This window comes from Triturus cristatus, chromosome 12 (assembly GCF_964204655.1).
Source record: "Triturus cristatus chromosome 12, aTriCri1.1, whole genome shotgun sequence".
NCBI lineage: Eukaryota > Metazoa > Chordata > Amphibia > Caudata > Salamandridae > Triturus > Triturus cristatus.
This window is the reverse complement of record NC_140595.1, coordinates 662845888-662863541: the sequence shown is the minus strand read 5'-3', so window position 1 is coordinate 662863541 and position 17654 is coordinate 662845888. Positions and strand designations below refer to the sequence as shown.

At 40.8% G+C, this 17654-nt stretch overlaps 15 non-coding genes across 15 annotated transcripts; 3 read left to right on the top strand and 12 right to left on the bottom strand.

Annotated features, from left to right (window-relative positions):
• Positions 1-615: 615 nt before the first annotated feature.
• TRNAS-GCU (transfer RNA serine (anticodon GCU)) lies at positions 616-697 on the bottom strand. The gene has a single exon. It is a non-coding gene; the product is annotated as a tRNA-Ser (tRNA).
• Positions 698-1110: 413 nt separating this feature from the next.
• On the top strand, positions 1111-1205 carry TRNAI-UAU (transfer RNA isoleucine (anticodon UAU)). Its single transcript has 2 exons — positions 1111-1148; positions 1170-1205. It is a non-coding gene; the product is annotated as a tRNA-Ile (tRNA).
• Positions 1206-3017: 1812 nt separating this feature from the next.
• TRNAS-GCU (transfer RNA serine (anticodon GCU)) lies at positions 3018-3099 on the bottom strand. Its single transcript has one exon. It is a non-coding gene; the product is annotated as a tRNA-Ser (tRNA).
• Positions 3100-4769: 1670 nt separating this feature from the next.
• TRNAT-UGU (transfer RNA threonine (anticodon UGU)) lies at positions 4770-4841 on the bottom strand. The gene has a single exon. It is a non-coding gene; the product is annotated as a tRNA-Thr (tRNA).
• A 589-nt stretch (positions 4842-5430) lies between these two features.
• TRNAS-GCU (transfer RNA serine (anticodon GCU)) lies at positions 5431-5512 on the bottom strand. Its single transcript has one exon. It is a non-coding gene; the product is annotated as a tRNA-Ser (tRNA).
• Positions 5513-7182: 1670 nt separating this feature from the next.
• Positions 7183-7254, bottom strand: TRNAT-UGU (transfer RNA threonine (anticodon UGU)). The gene has a single exon. It is a non-coding gene; the product is annotated as a tRNA-Thr (tRNA).
• Positions 7255-7843: 589 nt separating this feature from the next.
• On the bottom strand, positions 7844-7925 carry TRNAS-GCU (transfer RNA serine (anticodon GCU)). Its single transcript has one exon. It is a non-coding gene; the product is annotated as a tRNA-Ser (tRNA).
• Positions 7926-10256: 2331 nt separating this feature from the next.
• On the bottom strand, positions 10257-10338 carry TRNAS-GCU (transfer RNA serine (anticodon GCU)). Its single transcript has one exon. It is a non-coding gene; the product is annotated as a tRNA-Ser (tRNA).
• Positions 10339-10751: 413 nt separating this feature from the next.
• Positions 10752-10846, top strand: TRNAI-UAU (transfer RNA isoleucine (anticodon UAU)). The gene is made up of 2 exons: positions 10752-10789; positions 10811-10846. It is a non-coding gene; the product is annotated as a tRNA-Ile (tRNA).
• Positions 10847-12008: 1162 nt separating this feature from the next.
• Positions 12009-12080, bottom strand: TRNAT-UGU (transfer RNA threonine (anticodon UGU)). Its single transcript has one exon. It is a non-coding gene; the product is annotated as a tRNA-Thr (tRNA).
• A 589-nt stretch (positions 12081-12669) lies between these two features.
• Positions 12670-12751, bottom strand: TRNAS-GCU (transfer RNA serine (anticodon GCU)). Its single transcript has one exon. It is a non-coding gene; the product is annotated as a tRNA-Ser (tRNA).
• A 1670-nt stretch (positions 12752-14421) lies between these two features.
• Positions 14422-14493, bottom strand: TRNAT-UGU (transfer RNA threonine (anticodon UGU)). The gene has a single exon. It is a non-coding gene; the product is annotated as a tRNA-Thr (tRNA).
• Positions 14494-15082: 589 nt separating this feature from the next.
• Positions 15083-15164, bottom strand: TRNAS-GCU (transfer RNA serine (anticodon GCU)). Its single transcript has one exon. It is a non-coding gene; the product is annotated as a tRNA-Ser (tRNA).
• Positions 15165-15577: 413 nt separating this feature from the next.
• Positions 15578-15672, top strand: TRNAI-UAU (transfer RNA isoleucine (anticodon UAU)). Its single transcript has 2 exons — positions 15578-15615; positions 15637-15672. It is a non-coding gene; the product is annotated as a tRNA-Ile (tRNA).
• A 1823-nt stretch (positions 15673-17495) lies between these two features.
• TRNAS-GCU (transfer RNA serine (anticodon GCU)) lies at positions 17496-17577 on the bottom strand. Its single transcript has one exon. It is a non-coding gene; the product is annotated as a tRNA-Ser (tRNA).
• Between the last annotated feature and the right edge of the window lie 77 nt (positions 17578-17654).

Genomic DNA, 17654 nt, shown 5'->3' with positions numbered 1-17654 from the left:
GTGCTCTGCCACTGAGGTACAAGGCCAGTCTGCACGCAGGATGTAAATTGCAACATGTATTCTTACTGAGGTATGAATATATCTATGATTTTGAGACTCTGTATGGAAACGTAGTTGCATATGAATGGCCACGTGCGCGCACACATTGAAGACCATGCTTAAGGCACTTTTCTTGGAAGTATGAAAAACTACATTTTCATATGAGAAAATAAGAGTTTTCACATTCAAGACCATACTGATAGCTCTAGTTAGTATGTCTGCAATCAGTGACATATAGAGAACCCACTTATTAGAAGTGATCTGTCTCTGTGGGGCAGACATATGTTAACAGTCATTCATTTGAGACGGCCTAAACTTTAGGAGTAAGAGCTGCTTTCTTATCAATCTATTTATCCAAACTGGTTAATAAGCCAGGAGTGAGTGAAAGGCAATCCTCTGGAAACTCCATGAAAGATCTAATTTCTATTACGCACAAAATACTTCACTTTATTTGACATATTTGTTAAAATGGAACAGTCAGATGATCCCATCTAGCGGATCCTGGCTCTGTCTTGAAAGAGAGTGTAATTATACTACAAGAAATGCTGGCCATCAAAAGAGACTCTGATGGCTTTCCGACAAAGGTGGGATTCGAACCCACGCGTGCAGAGCACAATGGATTAGCAGTCCATCGCCTTAACCACTCGGCCACCTCGTCTGCCCTACAGCCCCATCTGAAACCTTGCTTCACAAAAGGTACTGAAGTGTCAATATACTGTACCTAAAAAAGAAAAAAAACAGCTGAGGCAAGATCTCACATTCCACGTCTTCCCCCAATTAGGGACCTACATTTCATTTTTGGGAAATTCTTACTATGTGCTAATTACAAATATTCATAAGATTCCCCTAGACTTTGTCAGAACTGTCAAGATATAATTCTATGGGGTTTTGAATAGACAGAGCATATGTTATAGGACAATTATAGAATCTATTCCGTTTGGACTGTATTTTTAATAGTCATGATAACATGCTAGCATGTGAGTCCATCTTGCACAGTGAATGATGGAGCAGTGTCTGTCATCTACTTGGTCAGCTGTAGATGGCTCACCTGGGGAGATGTGAAAAGAGCGAGCTCCAGTGGCGCAATCGGTTAGCGCGCGGTACTTATACAGCAGTACTTGCACTGAGCCATGCCGAGGTTGTGAGTTCGAGCCTCACCTGGAGCAGCCGTGTTGTTTTTCATAAACCATTTCACAAAAAGTAAAGTTTAAACTCAGAGTATGGACGGCCCTTGCTAGAGAGTCTTTACTTCTTATAGGATCTACGTGTCCTACTCCTCTGGGTGCCAAATATCACATATCCTACGCGATGCTCAGTTTAAACATTCCATGATGTGCCATCTTGCATTTCATGCAAACACCACATCAGTGCATTTAAAAATACATTTGTAGAATAATAAATATGATGAAAACAGTGTTCTCACATGATAACCATAAACTGAAGAGCTGCAAAAAATGCTGTATCAGCTACTTACAATAAAAGGTGACTCGAAAAAACTAGCAAAAGAAGAGCATCATCATATTAAAGGTTCTATTCACCATCTTGAGTTGCACCATAGCAGCTTATGGTGCTTTTCTGCTCAGAGTGTGCCTCCAATCCCACATTCATTTTTAATTTATTTGCAATTTAAAAAACAACAATTACTGCTCGAAGTTCACTTTTCAAAACCATTCAACCTATTAAATGTATTTCTCTAACCTATGAATGTGGTCCATGTTCACTTTTCCTCATCTTCATCTCGATACTCCTTTCCCAGAAACCAGGTTCACTTCTTCATTAAACCCACCCATCCAAGGTCACCAAATCTTTGAAGCACAAGTCTGCCTATTCTCCCTTTCTCTCTATGTACAAGATACCTTGTATCATTTGAATGGACAGCAGGAGAGAAGGATATTTATGGTGAGTGGGGGTGGGGTTTTGAGGAGTAACCTCATTTGCCTAAGAGCCGGGGTATCTGGGAAAAAAAGTATTTTATGGGGGAAGAATTTCACATCTCCTTGGTGAAATTTGTAGGGCCTTATAACATCCTTTCTGTGGATGCAGATTCAGTCGGAACAGAGGTCCTAGTCCTCGCTCTGCCTTTCAAAGGAACTGTAAATATGCATGGCTTATTTGGCTTTGCCCGGCAGGGTGAGAATGGCGTTTGTCAGGCGATCGGAAGGGGTGAGGCAATAATTTATAATTCAATGATCTTCATGATATTTTCTTGATAATATGAAAGCAGGAAAGGGAAGCTTGGCAATAAGCAATCCTAAAGCAAGGTGTGACTCCAGGGAAGAATGACTTGAAAACAACATACAGAAAGACTCATGTAAAAAGGCCCTGATGAGGCTTGAACTCATGACCCCTAGTTTACAAGACCAGTGCTCTGCCACTGAGCTACAAGGCCAGTCTGCACGCAGGATATAAATTGCAACATGTATTCTTACTGAGGTATGAATATATCTATGATTTTGAGACTCTGTATGGAAACGTAGTTGCATATGAATGTCCACGTGCGCGCACACATTGAAGACCATGCTTAAGGCACTTTTCATGGAAGTATGAAAAACTACATTTTCATATGAGAAAATAAGAGTTTTCACATTCAAGACCATACCGATAGCTCTAGTTAGTATGTCTGCAATCAGTGACATATAGAGAACCCACTTATTAGAAGTGATCTGTCTCTGTGGGGCAGACATATGTTAACAGTCATTCATTTGAGACGGCCTAAACTTTAGGAGTAAGAGCTGCTTTCTTATCAATCTATTTATCCAAACTGGTTAATAAGCCAGGAGTGAGTGAAAGGCAATCCTCTGGAAACTCCATGAAAGATCTAATTTCTATTACGCACAAAATACTTCACTTTATTTGACATATTTGTTAAACTGGAACAGTCAGATGATCCCATCTAGCGGATCCTGGCTCTGTCTTGAAAGAGAGTGTAATTATACTACAAGAAATGCTGGCCATCAAAAGAGACTCTGATGGCTTTCCGACGAAGGTGGGATTCGAACCCACGCGTGCAGAGCACAATGGATTAGCAGTCCATCGCCTTAACCACTCGGCCACCTCGTCTGCCCTACAGCCCCATCTGAAACCTTGCTTCACAAAAGGTACTGAAGTGTCAATATACTGTACTTAAAAAAGAAAAAAAACAGCTGAGGCAAGATCTCACATTCCACGTCTTCCCCCAATTAGGGACCTACATTTCATTTTTGGGAAATTCTTACTATGTGCTAATTACAAATATTCATAAGATTCCCCTAGACTTTGTCAGAACTGTCAAGATATAATTCTATGGGGTTTTGAATAGACAGAGCATATGTTATAGGACAATTATAGAATCTATTCCGTTTGGACTGTATTGTTAATAGTCATGATAACATGCTAGCATGTGAGTCGATCTTGCACAGTGAATGATGGAGCAGTGTCTGTCATCTACTTGGTCAGCTGTAGATGGCTCACCTGGGGAGATGTGAAAAGAGAGAGCTCCAGTGGCGCAATCGGTTAGCGTGCGGTACTTATTCAGCAGTACTTGCACTGAGCCATGCCGAGGTTGTGAGTTCGAGCCTCACCTGGAGCAGCCGTGTTGTTTTTCATAAACCATTTCACAAAAAGTAAAGTTTAAACTCAGAGTATGGACGGCCCTTGCTAGAGAGTCTTTACTTCTTATAGGATCTACGTGTCCTACTCCTCTGGGTGCCAAATATCACATATCCTACGCGATGCTCAGTTTAAACATTCCATGATGTGCCATCTTGCATTTCATGCAAACACCACATCAGTGCATTTAAAAATACATTTGTAGAATAATAAATATGATGAAAACAGTGTTCTCACATGATAACCATAAACTGAAGAGCTGCAAAAAATGCTGTATCAGCTACTTACAATAAAAGGTGACTCGAAAAAACTAGCAAAAGAAGAGCATCATCATATTAAAGGTTCTATTCACCATCTTGAGTTGCACCATAGCAGCTTATGGTGCTTTTCTGCTCAGAGTGTGCCTCCAATCCCACATTCATTTTTAATTTATTTGCAATTTAAAAAACAACAATTACTGCTCGAAGTTCACTTTTCAAAACCATTCAACCTATTAAATGTATTTCTCTAACCTATGAATGTGGTCCATGTTCACTTTTCCTCATCTTCATCTCGATACTCCTTTCCCAGAAACCAGGTTCACTTCTTCATTCAACCCACCCATCCAAGGTCACCAAATCTTTGAAGCACAAGTCTGCCTATTCTCCCTTTCTCTCTATGTACAAGATACCTTGTATCATTTGAATGGACAGCAGGAGAGAAGGATATTTATGGTGAGTGGGGGTGGGGTTTTGAGGAGTAACCTCATTTGCCTAAGAGCCGGGGTATCTGGGAAAAAAAGTATTTTATGGGGGAAGAATTTCACATCTCCTTGGTGAAATTTGTAGGGCCTTATAACATCCTTTCTGTGGATTCAGATTCAGTCGGAACAGAGGTCCTAGTCCTCGCTCTGCCTTTCAAAGGAACTGTAAATATGCATGGCTTATTTGGCTTTGCCCGGCAGGGTGAGAATGGCGTTGGTCTGGCGTTCGTCAGGCGATCGGAAGGGGTGAGGCTATAATTTATAATTCAATGATCTTCATGATATTTTCTTGATAATATGAAAGCAGGAAAGGGAAGCTTGGCAATAAGCAATCCTAAAGCAAGGTGTGACTCCAGGGAAGAATGACTTGAAAACAACATACAGAAAGACTCATGTAAAAAGGCCCTGATGAGGCTTGAACTCATGACCCCTGGTTTACAAGACCAGTGCTCTGCCACTGAGCTACAAGGCCAGTCTGCACGCAGGATGTAAATTGCAACATGTATTCTTACTGAGGTATGAATATATCTATGATTTTGAGACTCTGTATGGAAACGTAGTTGCATATGAATGTCCACGTGCGCGCACACATTGAAGACCATGCTTAAGGCACTTTTCTTGGAAGTATGAAAAACTACATTTTCATATGAGAAAATAAGAGTTTTCACATTCAAGACCATACCGATAGCTCTAGTTAGTATGTCTGCAATCAGTGACATATAGAGAACCCACTTATTAGAAGTGATCTGTCTCTGTGGGGCAGACATATGTTAACAGTCATTCATTTGAGACGGCCTAAACTTTAGGAGTAAGAGCTGCTTTCTTATCAATCTATTTATCCAAACTGGTTAATAAGCCAGGAGTGAGTGAAAGGCAATCCTCTGGAAACTCCATGAAAGATCTAATTTCTATTACGCACAAAATACTTCACTTTATTTGACATATTTGTTAAAATGGAACAGTCAGATGATCCCATCTAGCGGATCCTGGCTCTGTCTTGAAAGAGAGTGTAATTATACTACAAGAAATGCTGGCCATCAAAAGAGACTCTGATGGCTTTCCGACGAAGGTGGGATTCGAACCCACGCGTGCAGAGCACAATGGATTAGCAGTCCATCGCCTTAACCACTCGGCCACCTCGTCTGCCCTACAGCCCCATCTGAAACCTTGCTTCACAAAAGGTACTGAAGTGTCAATATACTGTACCTAAAAAAGAAAAAAAACAGCTGAGGCAAGATCTCACATTCCACGTCTTCCCCCAATTAGGGACCTACATTTCATTTTTGGGAAATTCTTACCATGTGCTAATTACAAATATTCATAAGATTCCCCTAGACTTTGTCAGAACTGTCAAGATATAATTCTATGGGGTTTTGAATAGACAGAGCATATGTTATAGGACAATTATAGAATCTATTCCGTTTGGACTGTATTTTTAATAGTCATGATAACATGCTAGCATGTGAGTCGATCTTGCACAGTGAATGATGGAGCAGTGTCTGTCATCTACTTGGTCAGCTGTAGATGGCTCACCTGGGGAGATGTGAAAAGAGAGAGCTCCAGTGGCGCAATCGGTTAGCGCGCGGTACTTATACAGCAGTACTTGTACTGAGCCATGCTGAGGTTTTGAGTTTGGGCCTCACCTGGAGCAGCCGTGTTGTTTTTCATAAACCATTTCACAAAAAGTAAAGTTTAAACTCAGAGTATGGACGGCCCTTGCTAGAGAGTCTCTACTTCTTATAGGATCTACGTGTCCTACTCCTCTGGGTGCCAAATATCACATATCCTACGCGATGCTCAGTTTAAACATTCCATGATGTGCCATCTTGCATTTCATGCAAACACCACATCAGTGCATTTAAAAATACATTTGTAGAATAATAAATATGATGAAAACAGTGTTCTCACATGATAACCATAAACTGAAGAGCTGCAAAAAATGCTGTATCAGCTACTTACAATAAAAGGTGACTCGAAAAAACTAGCAAAAGAAGAGCATCATCATATTAAAGGTTCTATTCACCATCTTGAGTTGCACCATAGCAGCTTATGGTGCTTTTCTGCTCAGAGTGTGCCTCCAATCCCACATTCATTTTTAATTTATTTGCAATTTAAAAAACAACAATTACTGCTCGAAGTTCACTTTTCAAAACCATTCAACCTATTAAATGTATTTCTCTAACCTATGAATGTGGTCCATGTTCACTTTTCCTCATCTTCATCTCGATACTCCTTTCCCAGAAACCAGGTTCACTTCTTCATTCAACCCACCCATCCAAGGTCACCAAATCTTTGAAGCACAAGTCTGCCTATTCTCCCTTTCTCTCTATGTACAAGATACCTTGTATCATTTGAATGGACAGCAGGAGAGAAGGATATTTATGGTGAGTGGGGGTGGGGTTTTGAGGAGTAACCTCATTTGCCTAAGAGCCGGGGTATCTGGGAAAAAAAGTATTTTATGGGGGAAGAATTTCACATCTCCTTGGTGAAATTTGTAGGGCCTTATAACATCCTTTCTGTGGATTCAGATTCAGTCGGAACAGAGGTCCTAGTCCTCGCTCTGCCTTTCAAAGGAACTGTAAATATGCATGGCTTATTTGGCTTTGCCCGGCAGGGTGAGAATGGCGTTGGTCTGGCGTTCGTCAGGCGATCGGAAGGGGTGAGGCTATAATTTATAATTCAATGATCTTCATGATATTTTCTTGATAATATGAAAGCAGGAAAGGGAAGCTTGGCAATAAGCAATCCTAAAGCAAGGTGTGACTCCAGGGAAGAATGACTTGAAAACAACATACAGAAAGACTCATGTAAAAAGGCCCTGATGAGGCTTGAACTCATGACCCCTGGTTTACAAGACCAGTGCTCTGCCACTGAGCTACAAGGCCAGTCTGCACGCAGGATGTAAATTGCAACATGTATTCTTACTGAGGTATGAATATATCTATGATTTTGAGACTCTGTATGGAAACGTAGTTGCATATGAATGTCCACGTGCGCGCACACATTGAAGACCATGCTTAAGGCACTTTTCTTGGAAGTATGAAAAACTACATTTTCATATGAGAAAATAAGAGTTTTCACATTCAAGACCATACCGATAGCTCTAGTTAGTATGTCTGCAATCAGTGACATATAGAGAACCCACTTATTAGAAGTGATCTGTCTCTGTGGGGCAGACATATGTTAACAGTCATTCATTTGAGACGGCCTAAACTTTAGGAGTAAGAGCTGCTTTCTTATCAATCTATTTATCCAAACTGGTTAATAAGCCAGGAGTGAGTGAAAGGCAATCCTCTGGAAACTCCATGAAAGATCTAATTTCTATTACGCACAAAATACTTCACTTTATTTGACATATTTGTTAAAATGGAACAGTCAGATGATCCCATCTAGCGGATCCTGGCTCTGTCTTGAAAGAGAGTGTAATTATACTACAAGAAATGCTGGCCATCAAAAGAGACTCTGATGGCTTTCCGACGAAGGTGGGATTCGAACCCACGCGTGCAGAGCACAATGGATTAGCAGTCCATCGCCTTAACCACTCGGCCACCTCGTCTGCCCTACAGCCCCATCTGAAACCTTGCTTCACAAAAGGTACTGAAGTGTCAATATACTGTACCTAAAAAAGAAAAAAAACAGCTGAGGCAAGATCTCACATTCCACGTCTTCCCCCAATTAGGGACCTACATTTCATTTTTGGGAAATTCTTACCATGTGCTAATTACAAATATTCATAAGATTCCCCTAGACTTTGTCAGAACTGTCAAGATATAATTCTATGGGGTTTTGAATAGACAGAGCATATGTTATAGGACAATTATAGAATCTATTCCGTTTGGACTGTATTTTTAATAGTCATGATAACATGCTAGCATGTGAGTCGATCTTGCACAGTGAATGATGGAGCAGTGTCTGTCATCTACTTGGTCAGCTGTAGATGGCTCACCTGGGGAGATGTGAAAAGAGAGAGCTCCAGTGGCGCAATCGGTTAGCGCGCGGTACTTATACAGCAGTACTTGTACTGAGCCATGCTGAGGTTTTGAGTTTGGGCCTCACCTGGAGCAGCCGTGTTGTTTTTCATAAACCATTTCACAAAAAGTAAAGTTTAAACTCAGAGTATGGACGGCCCTTGCTAGAGAGTCTTTACTTCTTATAGGATCTACGTGTCCTACTCCTCTGGGTGCCAAATATCACATATCCTACGCGATGCTCAGTTTAAACATTCCATGATGTGCCATCTTGCATTTCATGCAAACACCACATCAGTGCATTTAAAAATACATTTGTAGAATGATAAATATGATGAAAACAGTGTTGTCACATGATAACCATAAACTGAAGAGCTGCAAAAAATGCTGTATCAGCTACTTACAATAAAAGGTGACTCGAAAAAACTAGCAAAAGAAGAGCATCATCATATTAAAGGTTCTATTCACCATCTTGAGTTGCACCATAGCAGCTTATGGTGCTTTTCTGCTCAGAGTGTGCCTCCAATCCCACATTCATTTTTAATTTATTTGCAATTTAAAAAACAACAATTACTGCTCGAAGTTCACTTTTCAAAACTATTCAACCTATTAAATGTATTTCTCTAACCTATGAATGTGGTCCATGTTCACTTTTCCTCATCTTCATCTCGATACTCCTTTCCCAGAAACCAGGTTCACTTCTTCATTAAACCCACCCATCCAAGGTCACCAAATCTTTGAAGCACAAGTCTGCCTATTCTCCCTTTCTCTCTATGTACAAGATACCTTGTATCATTTGAATGGACAGCAGGAGAGAAGGATATTTATGGTGAGTGGGGGTGGGGTTTTGAGGAGTAACCTCATTTGCCTAAGAGCCGGGGTATCTGGGAAAAAAAGTATTTTATGGGGGAAGAATTTCACATCTCCTTGGTGAAATTTGTAGGGCCTTATAACATCCTTTCTGTGGATTCAGATTCAGTCGGAGCAGAGGTCCTAGTCCTCGCTCTGCCTTTCAAAGGAACTGTAAATATGCATGGCTTATTTGGCTTTGCCCGGCAGGGTGAGAATGGCGTTGGTCTGGCGTTGGTCAGGCGATCGGAAGGGGTGAGGCAATAATTTATAATTCAATGATCTTCATGATATTTTCTTGATAATATGAAAGCAGGAAAGGGAAGCTTGGCAATAAGCAATCCTAAAGCAAGGTGTGACTCCAGGGAAGAATGACTTGAAAACAACATACAGAAAGACTCATGTAAAAAGGCCCTAATGAGGCTTGAACTCATGACCGCTGGTTTACAAGACCAGTGCTCTGCCACTGAGCTACAAGGCCAGTCTGCACGCAGGATGTAAATTGCAACATGTATTCTTACTGAGGTATGAATATATCTATGATTTTGAGACTCTGTATGGAAACGTAGTTGCATATGAATGTCCACGTGCGCGCACACATTGAAGACCATGCTTAAGGCACTTTTCTTGGAAGTATGAAAAACTACATTTTCATATGAGAAAATAAGAGTTTTCACATTCAAGACCATACTGATAGCTCTAGTTAGTATGTCTGCAATCAGTGACATATAGAGAACCCACTTATTAGAAGTGATCTGTCTCTGTGGGGCAGACATATGTTAACAGTCATTCATTTGAGACGGCCTAAACTTTAGGAGTAAGAGCTGCTTTCTTATCAATCTATTTATCCAAACTGGTTAATAAGCCAGGAGTGAGTGAAAGGCAATCCTCTGGAAACTCCATGAAAGATCTAATTTCTATTACGCACAAAATACTTCACTTTATTTGACATATTTGTTAAAATGGAACAGTCAGATGATCCCATCTAGCGGATCCTGGCTCTGTCTTGAAAGAGAGTGTAATTATACTACAAGAAATGCTGGCCATCAAAAGAGACTCTGATGGCTTTCCGACAAAGGTGGGATTCGAACCCACGCGTGCAGAGCACAATGGATTAGCAGTCCATCGCCTTAACCACTCGGCCACCTCGTCTGCCCTACAGCCCCATCTGAAACCTTGCTTCACAAAAGGTACTGAAGTGTCAATATACTGTACCTAAAAAAGAAAAAAAATAGCTGAGGCAAGATCTCACATTCCACGTCTTCCCCCAATTAGGGACCTACATTTCATTTTTGGGAAATTCTTACTATGTGCTAATTACAAATATTCATAAGATTCCCCTAGACTTTGTCAGAACTGTCAAGATATAATTCTATGGGGTTTTGAATAGACAGAGCATATGTTATAGGACAATTATAGAATCTATTCCGTTTGGACTGTATTTTTAATAGTCATGATAACATGCTAGCATGTGAGTCGATCTTGCACAGTGAATGATGGAGCAGTGTCTGTCATCTACTTGGTCAGCTGTAGATGGCTCACCTGGGGAGATGTGAAAAGAGCGAGCTCCAGTGGCGCAATCGGTTAGCGCGCGGTACTTATACAGCAGTACTTGCACTGAGCCATGCCGAGGTTGTGAGTTTGAGCCTCACCTGGAGCAGCCGTGTTGTTTTTCATAAACCATTTCACAAAAAGTAAAGTTTAAACTCAGAGTATGGACGGCCCTTGCTAGAGAGTCTTTACTTCTTATAGGATCTACGTGTCCTACTCCTCTGGGTGCCAAATATCACATATCCTACGCGATGCTCAGTTTAAACATTCCATGATGTGCCATCTTGCATTTCATGCAAACACCACATCAGTGCATTTAAAAATACATTTGTAGAATAATAAATATGATGAAAACAGTGTTCTCACATGATAACCATAAACTGAAGAGCTGCAAAAAATGCTGTATCAGCTACTTACAATAAAAGGTGACTCGAAAAAACTAGCAAAAGAAGAGCATCATCATATTAAAGGTTCTATTCACCATCTTGAGTTGCACCATAGCAGCTTATGGTGCTTTTCTGCTCAGAGTGTGCCTCCAATCCCACATTCATTTTTAATTTATTTGCAATTTAAAAAACAACAATTACTGCTCGAAGTTCACTTTTCAAAACCATTCAACCTATTAAATGTATTTCTCTAACCTATGAATGTGGTCCATGTTCACTTTTCCTCATCTTCATCTCGATACTCCTTTCCCAGAAACCAGGTTCACTTCTTCATTCAACCCACCCATCCAAGGTCACCAAATCTTTGAAGCACAAGTCTGCCTATTCTCCCTTTCTCTCTATGTACAAGATACCTTGTATCATTTGAATGGACAGCAGGAGAGAAGGATATTTATGGTGAGTGGGGGTGGGGTTTTGAGGAGTAACCTCATTTGCCTAAGAGCCGGGGTATCTGGGAAAAAAAGTATTTTATGGGGGAAGAATTTCACATCTCCTTGGTGAAATTTGTAGGGCCTTATAACATCCTTTCTGTGGATTCAGATTCAGTCGGAACAGAGGTCCTAGTCCTCGCTCTGCCTTTCAAAGGAACTGTAAATATGCATGGCTTATTTGGCTTTGCCCGGCAGGGTGAGAATGGCGTTGGTCTGGCGTTCGTCAGGCGATCGGAAGGGGTGAGGCTATAATTTATAATTCAATGATCTTCATGATATTTTCTTGATAATATGAAAGCAGGAAAGGGAAGCTTGGCAATAAGCAATCCTAAAGCAAGGTGTGACTCCAGGGAAGAATGACTTGAAAACAACATACAGAAAGACTCATGTAAAAAGGCCCTGATGAGGCTTGAACTCATGACCCCTGGTTTACAAGACCAGTGCTCTGCCACTGAGCTACAAGGCCAGTCTGCACGCAGGATGTAAATTGCAACATGTATTCTTACTGAGGTATGAATATATCTATGATTTTGAGACTCTGTATGGAAACGTAGTTGCATATGAATGTCCACGTGCGCGCACACATTGAAGACCATGCTTAAGGCACTTTTCTTGGAAGTATGAAAAACTACATTTTCATATGAGAAAATAAGAGTTTTCACATTCAAGACCATACTGATAGCTCTAGTTAGTATGTCTGCAATCAGTGACATATAGAGAACCCACTTATTAGAAGTGATCTGTCTCTGTGGGGCAGACATATGTTAACAGTCATTCATTTGAGACGGCCTAAACTTTAGGAGTAAGAGCTGCTTTCTTATCAATCTATTTATCCAAACTGGTTAATAAGCCAGGAGTGAGTGAAAGGCAATCCTCTGGAAACTCCATGAAAGATCTAATTTCTATTACGCACAAAATACTTCACTTTATTTGACATATTTGTTAAAATGGAACAGTCAGATGATCCCATCTAGCGGATCCTGGCTCTGTCTTGAAAGAGAGTGTAATTATACTACAAGAAATGCTGGCCATCAAAAGAGACTCTGATGGCTTTCCGACAAAGGTGGGATTCGAACCCACGCGTGCAGAGCACAATGGATTAGCAGTCCATCGCCTTAACCACTCGGCCACCTCGTCTGCCCTACAGCCCCATCTGAAACCTTGCTTCACAAAAGGTACTGAAGTGTCAATATACTGTACCTAAAAAAGAAAAAAAACAGCTGAGGCAAGATCTCACATTCCACGTCTTCCCCCAATTAGGGACCTACATTTCATTTTTGGGAAATTCTTACTATGTGCTAATTACAAATATTCATAAGATTCCCCTAGACTTTGTCAGAACTGTCAAGATATAATTCTATGGGGTTTTGAATAGACAGAGCATATGTTATAGGACAATTATAGAATCTATTCCGTTTGGACTGTATTGTTAATAGTCATGATAACATGCTAGCATGTGAGTCGATCTTGCACAGTGAATGATGGAGCAGTGTCTGTCATCTACTTGGTCAGCTGTAGATGGCTCACCTGGGGAGATGTGAAAAGAGAGAGCTCCAGTGGCGCAATCGGTTAGCGTGCGGTACTTATTCAGCAGTACTTGCACTGAGCCATGCCGAGGTTGTGAGTTCAAGCCTCACCTGGAGCAGCCGTGTTGTTTTTCATAAACCATTTCACAAAAAGTAAAGTTTAAACTCAGAGTATGGACGGCCCTTGCTAGAGAGTCTTTACTTCTTATAGGATCTACGTGTCCTACTCCTCTGGGTGCCAAATATCACATATCCTACGCGATGCTCAGTTTAAACATTCCATGATGTGCCATCTTGCATTTCATGCAAACACCACATCAGTGCATTTAAAAATACATTTGTAGAATAATAAATATGATGAAAACAGTGTTCTCACATGATAACCATAAACTGAAGAGCTGCAAAAAATGCTGTATCAGCTACTTACAATAAAAGGTGACTCGAAAAAACTAGCAAAAGAAGAGCATCATCATATTAAAGGTTCTATTCACCATCTTGAGTTGCACCATAGCAGCTTATGGTGCTTTTCTGCTCAGAGTGTGCCTCCAATCCCACATTCATTTTTAATTTATTTGCAATTTAAAAAACAACAATTACTGCTCGAAGTTCACTTTTCAAAACCATTCAACCTATTAAATGTATTTCTCTAACCTATGAATGTGGTCCATGTTCACTTTTCCTCATCTTCATCTCGATACTCCTTTCCCAGAAACCAGGTTCACTTCTTCATTCAACCCACCCATCCAAGGTCACCAAATCTTTGAAGCACAAGTCTGCCTATTCTCCCTTTCTCTCTATGTACAAGATACCTTGTATCATTTGAATGGACAGCAGGAGAGAAGGATATTTATGGTGAGTGGGGGTGGGGTTTTGAGGAGTAACCTCATTTGCCTAAGAGCCGGGGTATCTGGGAAAAAAAGTATTTTATGGGGGAAGAATTTCACATCTCCTTGGTGAAATTTGTAGGGCCTTATAACATCCTTTCTGTGGATTCAGATTCAGTCGGAACAGAGGTCCTAGTCCTCGCTCTGCCTTTCAAAGGAACTGTAAATATGCATGGCTTATTTGGCTTTGCCCGGCAGGGTGAGAATGGCGTTGGTCTGGCGTTCGTCAGGCGATCGGAAGGGGTGAGGCTATAATTTATAATTCAATGATCTTCATGATATTTTCTTGATAATATGAAAGCAGGAAAGGGAAGCTTGGCAATAAGCAATCCTAAAGCAAGGTGTGACTCCAGGGAAGAATGACTTGAAAACAACATACAGAAAGACTCATGTAAAAAGGCCCTGATGAGGCTTGAACTCATGACCCCTGGTTTACAAGACCAGTGCTCTGCCACTGAGCTACAAGGCCAGTCTGCACGCAGGATGTAAATTGCAACATGTATTCTTACTGAGGTATGAATATATCTATGATTTTGAGACTCTGTATGGAAACGTAGTTGCATATGAATGTCCACGTGCGCGCACACATTGAAGACCATGCTTAAGGCACTTTTCTTGGAAGTATGAAAAACTACATTTTCATATGAGAAAATAAGAGTTTTCACATTCAAGACCATACTGATAGCTCTAGTTAGTATGTCTGCAATCAGTGACATATAGAGAACCCACTTATTAGAAGTGATCTGTCTCTGTGGGGCAGACATATGTTAACAGTCATTCATTTGAGACGGCCTAAACTTTAGGAGTAAGAGCTGCTTTCTTATCAATCTATTTATCCAAACTGGTTAATAAGCCAGGAGTGAGTGAAAGGCAATCCTCTGGAAACTCCATGAAAGATCTAATTTCTATTACGCACAAAATACTTCACTTTATTTGACATATTTGTTAAAATGGAACAGTCAGATGATCCCATCTAGCGGATCCTGGCTCTGTCTTGAAAGAGAGTGTAATTATACTACAAGAAATGCTGGCCATCAAAAGAGACTCTGATGGCTTTCCGACAAAGGTGGGATTCGAACCCACGCGTGCAGAGCACAATGGATTAGCAGTCCATCGCCTTAACCACTCGGCCACCTCGTCTGCCCTACAGCCCCATCTGAAACCTTGCTTCACAAAAGGTACTGAAGTGTCAATATGCTGTACCTAAAAAAGAAAAAAAACAGCTGAGGCAAGATCTCACATTCCACGTCTTCCCCCAATTAGGGACCTACATTTCATTTTTGGGAAATTCTTACTATGTGCTAATTACAAATATTCATAAGATTCCCCTAGACTTTGTCAGAACTGTCAAGATATAATTCTATGGGGTTTTGAATAGACAGAGCATATGTTATAGGACAATTATAGAATCTATTCCGTTTGGACTGTATTTTTAATAGTCATGATAACATGCTAGCATGTGAGTCGATCTTGCACAGTGAATGATGGAGCAGTGTCTGTCATCTACTTGGTCAGCTGTAGATGGCTCACCTGGGGAGATGTGAAAAGAGCGAGCTCCAGTGGCGCAATCGGTTAGCGCGCGGTACTTATACAGCAGTACTTGCACTGAGCCATGCCGAGGTTGTGAGTTCGAGCCTCACCTGGAGCAGCCGTGTTGTTTTTCATAAACCATTTCACAAAAAGTAAAGTTTAAACTCAGAGTATGGACGGCCCTTGCTAGAGAGTCTTTACTTCTTATAGGATCTACGTGTCCTACTCCTCTGGGTGCCAAATATCACATATCCTACGCGATGCTCAGTTTAAACATTCCATGATGTGCCATCTTGCATTTCATGCAAACACCACATCAGTGCATTTAAAAATACATTTGTAGAATAATAAATATGATGAAAACAGTGTTCTCACATGATAACCATAAACTGAAGAGCTGCAAAAAATGCTGTATCAGCTACTTACAATAAAAGGTGACTCGAAAAAACTAGCAAAAGAAGAGCATCATCATATTAAAGGTTCTATTCACCATCTTGAGTTGCACCATAGCAGCTTATGGTGCTTTTCTGCTCAGAGTGTGCCTCCAATCCCACATTCATTTTTAATTTATTTGCAATTTAAAAAACAACAATTACTGCTCGAAGTTCACTTTTCAAAACCATTCAACCTATTAAATGTATTTCTCTAACCTATGAATGTGGTCCATGTTCACTTTTCCTCATCTTCATCTCGATACTCCTTTCCCAGAAACCAGGTTCACTTCTTCATTCAACCCACCCATCCAAGGTCACCAAATCTTTGAAGCACAAGTCTGCCTATTCTCCCTTTCTCTCTATGTACAAGATACCTTGTATCATTTGAATGGACAGCAGGAGAGAAGGATATTTATGGTGAGTGGGGGTGGGGTTTTGAGGAGTAACCTCATTTGCCTAAGAGCCGGGGTATCTGGGAAAAAAAGTATTTTATGGGGGAAGAATTTCACATCTCCTTGGTGAAATTTGTAGGGCCTTATAACATCCTTTCTGTGGATTCAGATTCAGTCGGAACAGAGGTCCTAGTCCTCGCTCTGCCTTTCAAAGGAACTGTAAATATGCATGGCTTATTTGGCTTTGCCCGGCAGGGTGAGAATGGCGTTGGTCTGGCGTTCGTCAGGCGATCGGAAGGGGTGAGGCAATAATTTATAATTCAATGATCTTCATGATATCTTCTTGATAATATGAAAGCAGGAAAGGGAAGCTTGGCAATAAGCAATCCTAAAGCAAGGTGTGACTCCAGGGAAGAATGACTTGAAAACAACATACAGAAAGACTCATGTAAAAAGGCCCTAATGAGGCTTGAACTCATGACCCCTGGTTTACAAGACCAGTGCTCTGCCACTGAGCTACAAGGCCAGTCTGCACGCAGGATGTAAATTGCAACATGTATTCTTACTGAGGTATGAATATATCTATGATTTTGAGACTCTGTATGGAAACGTAGTTGCATATGAATGTCCACGTGCGCGCACACATTGAAGACCATGCTTAAGGCACTTTTCTTGGAAGTATGAAAAACTACATTTTCATATGAGAAAATAAGAGTTTTCACATTCAAGACCATACCGATAGCTCTAGTTAGTATGTCTGCAATCAGTGACATATAGAGAACCCACTTATTAGAAGTGATCTGTCTCTGTGGGGCAGACATATGTTAACAGTCATTCATTTGAGACGGCCTAAACTTTAGGAGTAAGAGCTGCTTTCTTATCAATCTATTTATCCAAACTGGTTAATAAGCCAGGAGTGAGTGAAAGGCAATCCTCTGGAAACTCCATGAAAGATCTAATTTCTATTACGCACAAAATACTTCACTTTATTTGACATATTTGTTAAAATGGAACAGTCAGATGATCCCATCTAGCGGATCCTGGCTCTGTCTTGAAAGAGAGTGTAATTATACTACAAGAAATGCTGGCCATCAAAAGAGAATCTGATGGCTTGCCGACGAAGGTGGGATTCGAACCCACGCGTGCAGAGCACAATGGATTAGCAGTCCATCGCCTTAACCACTCGGCCACCTCGTCTGCCCTACAGCCCCATCTGAAACCTTGCTTCACAAAAGGTACTGAAGTGTCAATATACTGTACCTAAAAAAGAAAAA